Below are 6,657 nucleotides of genomic sequence, written 5' to 3' on the forward strand. Positions count from 1 at the left end.
GAAACTTGTCACTAATTTGACTATCTGAGATCAATCCCTGTAAGACACAAGATAGAAGGAAAGAACCAGAACTGATTCCCATTAAGTTAGCCTCTGACCTCCACATGTGTGGAGTGTGTGATGGACACACAATACACAAGATAGATAAAGACATGTAAAATTTTTCACTGAATGCGTTAACTAGAACCTTACTTCCAGGCAAGAAAAGATATCATCTCAGGTTTTAAAATAATAGCTATAAAATTTGAAACTAATATTAGCATTTCTAGCATAACATTAAATGAATACTATATACATGAACTATTAACAGTAAATATTCTTACTTTCAACAATAAGGAAAAATAGATACCTAAAAGATAATACCTTATTTCACACATTTTTTTCATATATAATAAAAGCTAAATGTTTGATTTAGGGAACAATGATTCACAATAAGTCTGAATGTAAATCTGAAATAAGTGTGTGGGTTTGAGTTTGTTGTTTATTTGCTTTTGTTTTTCTGAAACAGGGTTTCTCTGTGTAGCCTTGACTGTCCTGGAACTCACTCTGTAGACCAGGCTGGCCTTGAAATCACAGAGATCCACCTGCCTCTGCCCCCTTAGTGCTGAGATTAAAGACTATTTTTGGTTTTTAAGATAGCCTCGAGCAGGGCGTTGGTGGTGCACACCTTTAATCCCAGCACTCAGGAGGCAGAGGCCAGCCTGGTCTCCAGAGCGAGTGCCAGGATAGGCTCCAAAGCTACACAGAGAAACCCTGTCTCCAAAAAAAAAAAAAAAAGATAGCCTGGCTGTAGTCCTACCTGGCCTGGAACTCACTGATAGGGCCATGCTGGCCTCAACCTTTGTTTCTTTCTGCCTCTGCCTCCTAAGTGCTTAGATAAAGGCAAGGACCAACACAACTGCCTTGGCTGCTTTTAAATATATACATATAATTTTTATTATATATATTATACATACATACATATATATTATGAGTTTTGTTTGCATGTGTATCTGTGCACCACCTTGTGTCTAATGTCTGTGGAGGCCAGATAAGAAAACTCCATCCACTGCTATTCTTCCAGAGGACCTGGGTTCAATTCCCAGCATCCACATGGCAGCAAACAACTGTCTATAACTCCAGTTCTAGGGGATCTGACACTCTCACACAGACATATGTGCAGGCAAAACACCGATGCACATAGATAAATTATACATAAAAAAAAAAACAACTGAATCCTCCAGAACTAGAATTATGGATAATTTTGAGCTGTCATGTAAGTACCAGAATTGAATTTAGAGGTCTTTCCTTTTAAAAGATCAGCCAATGCTCTTAACTACCGAACCATCTCTTCAGCTCATAAATGTATGTATTGAAAAGCAATTTCCTACTTAAAATATTTCAGTTGCTTGCTACTGTATTGACATTCTTCACTGGGCCCTTGCCCCAAGACTTCATTATCCCTTACTATTTCCTGATTTTGGTAGCCACACTAGCTGTTCTATTCCTATGCAGAGATCTTTCCCAAATTAGTGTATTTATAAGTGCTATTCTCTCTTGGCAAAAAGATAGTTTTCTTGGTAGCACTATGCATATCTTCTCTGAATATTATGACAGTAACTTAAAATTCTATTATATAAATTAACTGTTTTTATCAACTCCCAAACTTAGCTTTGCCACAGCAGAAAATTATGAAAATAGGGTGGTGTGTCTTCAGTTTGCTGCTGTAGTCTAGCAATACTTTTAAATGGAAGGAGCTCAATAACTATTTGCTGAATGAGTACCCTTCACAAGTAAATATGTGACTACTAACTACTACTCTTTCGTAGCAGCAGTGCTTCTAAAACTGTGGGTTGTGACCCCTTAAGGCATCAAATGGCCTTTTTACAGGGGTGGCATGTCAGATACTTGTCTTACGATTTACATTATGTTTTTTTTACATTAAAATTTATAACTAGCAAAATTACAGTTATGAGGTAGCAATGAAAAAAAAATAGTTTGGTTTTTTAAGACAGGGTTTCCCTGTGTAATCCTGGCAGTCCTAGAACTAGCACTGCAGTCCCAGGCTGACCTCAAACCTGCCTCTGCCTCCTGAATGCTGGAATTAAAGGTGTTGTGCCAACTTGCCCAGCTGCAACAAAAATAGTTTTATGGCTAGGGGTCACCACAACATGAGGAACTGTATTAAAGGGGCACAGCATTAGGAAGGTTGAGAGCCACTGCTCTATAGGAGTAGTTTCAAGTTCTGTACTCAAAATAGATAAAAAATACTAGGAAATATTAACCTAAGGTAAACTAAACGCTGTTGTTTGAAAGTCTTCTCCACCTTGTGGACTAGTTGCATTTAACTAATGAGATTCCAAACTTACTGGAACTTGAAAAACCAAAGGGGGGGGCAGGTTTACTAGACATCTCTAATTCTATTAAATGTGTATTTTATTTATAACCTATATGTTACACCTTTAACAGCCAATCCCCTAGACTATTACAGTAAGCCTTACTTATAAAATGCTTTTTGATTATATTCATACTGATTATTAAGACTGGTTCCAAAACTGTGAATTTGGCATTTAGGGGTTGGATACTATTTGTTTTTTAAACAACCATTCTTGAAATCTATCAGGCATAGTGTGAACTCCTAATTCAAAATAGTACCTAGCTATATTACTGTGAATTATAATAATGTATCATTGTGAAGTAAGAGTTTTAGCACAATACAATGAACCTAAGACAGAGGAAACTCAGGGATGCAGAATTGGCTCATCCGTTAAGAACACTGGCTGCTCTTTCAGAGAACCAATGTTCAATTCCCAGCACCCACATGGCAGCTCACAACTGTCTGTAACCCCAGTTCTAGGGGATTCAACATCCTCACACAGAAATATATGCAGGCAACCCTTCAATGCACATAAAATAAATAACTTTTTTAAAAAAGAGACATAGAAGAATCCAGCTGAACCATCTAACTGAAGTGAAAAGTAACATCAACCTTTAGTGTCAAGGAAGTAAAAACTAACTTCAACCTTCAGTGTCTAGATTTAACTGTTGCTTGTGTTTTAGCCACAGCCTTTATTTCTGTTAACTTCTTAGTTGCTGTTCTATTGCTGTGAAGACATACCATGACCACAACAACTCTTATAAAAGAAAGCATTTAATTGAGGGCTGGCTTACAGTTCAGAGACTTACATAGTCCATTATCATCATGGTGGGGACCATGGCAGCAGGCACGCGCCGGAAGAGTAGCTGAGAGCTTCCACGGGCAGCAGGCAGAGAACCTAGGCTTGGCATGAGCTTTTGAAGCCTCAAAGTCCACCCCAGTGCCACAACTCCAACAAAGCCACACCTCCTAATCCTTCTAATCCTTTCAAACAGTGTCACTCTCCAGTGACTAGACATTCAAATATAGGATGCTATGATGACCATCCTTATTGAAACCACAACGTCTAGTACAATTTTAAAATTCCAGTCAGCAATATTTTCCTTCCCACCCATGGGTTAGTCTTAAATCCAGAGCCTGATAATCGAGGGAGTTTTATAATCTAATTTGTGCCGCACTGATATTGACTTTATTAATGTTGGACCCGGAACTCAGACGAGACAATTTAAAATTCACTCACTGCCTTCAAATCACTGCAGCCGGGAACGTCGCCGAGAAACACACCACAGGGAGATCGCGGATGAGAGGCAGTGGTACAAGATCCTGGTACTCGGGAAAAAATGGCGGGTGGGGCGAGCCGGGACGCCGGCAGCGCGCAGGGCCTACACAAGGAACCCACCGGGGGCCGCGGGTCGGGATGGAGCAGCGTCAGGCACCGGGAAGCGAGCCGAGTCGGTCCAGGCGAAGGAGGAGCCGGCCGTTGGGGCTCGCGCGCTCACCAGAGGGGCAGGGACCTTCCGAGGCGGCCGGGCTGGCCCAGCGACCCTCACCAGCCCGCGATGGGCGGCCCGTCAGCGCGCAGACAAAACCCAAGCCCTCCCTTAGGAGCCCGGGACGAAAAGGAGCGTTCTTACCCGCCACAGGCCACCTGCTTGACTTGTTTGGGGTCCGCGCGCTCCTTCGGAGTGAGGCGCCACTTCACAACGACCTCCGAGTGTCGGCGAAGTATTCAAATCTAACCGCCGGAGGGATGCGCATGCGCGGTGCGCGACGCTGCGCGCCATGACGACCCCGCCCCTCAGGCTTCAGTCCGGCCCCTCCCCTAAGACGTCTTTAAACTCTTGTATCATCCTCTGCGCTCACTTAAGTTTCCTTAAGTCTCTCTCGTTTTTCTACTGAACTTCCCTCGCCTCTCTCAAACACAGATCTCTTATCCTGAGAACGGGCATCTTCTATTGATTGTCTACAAACACTCGGACTGTTGGCTTCCGTACAAAATGGCGACTTCCATGATATTGCGTCACAGCCCTCTAGTACTACTCCCTATAGGTGCCAGAAAGGACTAGGCTTCTGGGACGAGGTGGCCGAGTGGTTAAGGCGATGGACTGCTAATCCATTGTGCTCTGCACGCGTGGGTTCGAATCCCATCCTCGTCGGGAGTTCCTCTTTTTTTTCCATTCATTATCGTAATGTGAATTTATAATTTACAAGATGGGAATAACTGAATATTTCATCGGGTTTCGATTTCTACACGTTTTTATCTAACGCCATTAGTCTCAGCATGGAGGTGTGCTTGCTTTATGGTATTTGTAGTGGAAGGAAATATTTGAAAATCAGCTTTTGAAACGTTATGACCTCACAGATGAAGAAAAGGCAGATAGTTTTCTAGGAATCAGAAAAATGTACTGGATGTAATTTCTTACAAAGTAAAAACAGTACAGCGAATGTAACTATAGCTCTCGTGTTCAGTGGTGGTCTGCAACACGAAGTGACCTGGCTGTGTTCAGTTATGTAAAGAGCGCTTATTCGGGGATTGTTGTTGTTGTTGTTTTTAAGTTTTTGAAACCAGAACTTTATGACTGATTGCAATCCTCAAGATGAAGTGGATGCGGCTGCCCTCCTTGGGTTTGGGTGTTGTTCATTCACGGAATCCTTGTCTGAATCTGCGATAGACTATTTTTAGGTGCCTCATCTGCCCTGTCCCGGGAGTGTTTCGTCCCTTAGCTGGGGCACTCCAGTGACCCTTTCTCTTGTGCTTGGCAGGGTAGCCACATTTGCCACAGGTCGACTTCTGAAGGTGCCAGGCATAGAGCCAAGCGGTGAGCATCTTATGCTGAAGCTTTCCAAAAGGGTGACGTTCCTTTCCGTCATCGTGCCTCAAAGTGTTGTTTTGAGACACAGTCTCAACGTGTAGTCCAGGCTGGCCTCAAATTGAAAATCCTCCTCTTCACCTTCCCAAATGCTAGAATTACAAGGCTACCCCACCACTCTGGCTATCTTAGGGTTTGTAATGTCCAGATTGGGAAGTACCACATTCCAATACAAATGGGACCTCTTCCAGTCCTCAAGCAGGCTACGGGTTTGGTTTCCAGTGTGTACATTGAAAAAGATGCCTATGACATCTGAAACCTTGGTAAAAGCTGGAAACCACTGAGCAGGAACATGACTACCTTTCTTGAAGACTTCAAGCTGAACCAGGGAAGAGTAGTAGGAAGCAAGAAAAGAACAGAGATTTCCTCTCTTGTGAAATCACGTTTAACAACCTTTATTTTTTATACATAAATAAAAAGCACCATACATTTTATTTGGGTTATCTGCAGAACCCTGTGATCATGTAAATATTTTTAAATTCTGTTTTTAAAATTATTTTACATAGAAAGATTAACTTGTCCAAGGCTATATATAGTTTCTACTTTGCAGACAGAACAGTGTAACCCAAATCTCTTTATGCAGTGACTTTTTACCACCATCCTGTATATGGTACCATATAGGGTCTCTCTCAGGGTGATGGGGGTTTACAGTCCTAGCAGTGTTCAAGAACCACCTGGCAGGTACTTCAACAAGATTTGTGGCATTGAAAATCTAAGAGTTGGAGCAGTAGCCTTTCTCCTGGCTCCTCCAATTTAGGTCCTTGGGAATGTGAAACCTCCACAGCTGAGCACCCTCAGTCAGTTCTCTTCAGCTGTCTTCCTGTTTATTTTCTGTCCTGGTAGGACATACATCTCTTCAGGGTCTTTTCAGACCATTCAGTAGCATATTGGAGGGTGGGCAGGCATGGAGGGCAGATAGGGGAGATTTTGTCTTTATTTGAATAATCTCTCATTAAAAATACTGTTTTTTCAATAAAGCAGTAAGCTTTATTAACCCTGCCTGTGACTTTGCCACCAATAGAAAGCATGTATTTATGTATTACAATATTGTTACTGCTTTATATTTTCTATGATTTGTGTCTGTCAACTTCCTGAGCTGGAAATTTGATCCAGTGCAGCAGATAAGAGTACCATTCTCTCAGATTTTCTAGCTTCCAGAACTGTGAGACAAACCCACTTCCCACAGCCTGCCTGTTTAGAAAGCTGAGGGAAGTCTGACACTCACTCTTTAGCCCAGGCTGTCTTCTAATTGTAATCCTGTCTCAGCCACCCCAGTAGTGAGATTACAGGAGTGTGCCACCATGCCCATACCCAGCTAAATCCATATTCTTCATAAATTATCCAGTCTCACAAATCTTGTTGTAGTAGCAGAAAACAGCCTAAGACAGTATTCACTACTTCAAAATTATGGTCATTTTTAAAAAAAAAATT

At 42.1% G+C, this 6,657-nt stretch overlaps 1 protein-coding gene and 1 non-coding gene across 3 annotated transcripts in view; one reads left to right on the forward strand and one right to left on the reverse strand.

Annotated features, from left to right (window-relative positions):
• Knl1 (kinetochore scaffold 1) overlaps window positions 1–4,120 on the reverse strand; it is a 65,467-nt gene extending 61,347 nt beyond the window's left edge. For both annotated transcript variants that reach the window (XR_003486575.1, XM_027422181.1), the window contains exon 1: window positions 3,991–4,120. The gene's annotated coding sequence lies outside the window, so the exon portion shown is untranslated. The remainder of the gene's footprint in view (window positions 1–3,990) is intronic.
• Window positions 4,121–4,430: 310 nt separating this feature from the next.
• Trnas-gcu lies at window positions 4,431–4,512 on the forward strand. The gene has a single exon. It is a non-coding gene; the product is annotated as a tRNA-Ser (tRNA).
• Window positions 4,513–6,657: the final 2,145 nt, after the last annotated feature.

Source organism: Cricetulus griseus, chromosome 6, assembly GCF_003668045.3.
Source record: "Cricetulus griseus strain 17A/GY chromosome 6, alternate assembly CriGri-PICRH-1.0, whole genome shotgun sequence".
NCBI lineage: Eukaryota > Metazoa > Chordata > Mammalia > Rodentia > Cricetidae > Cricetulus > Cricetulus griseus.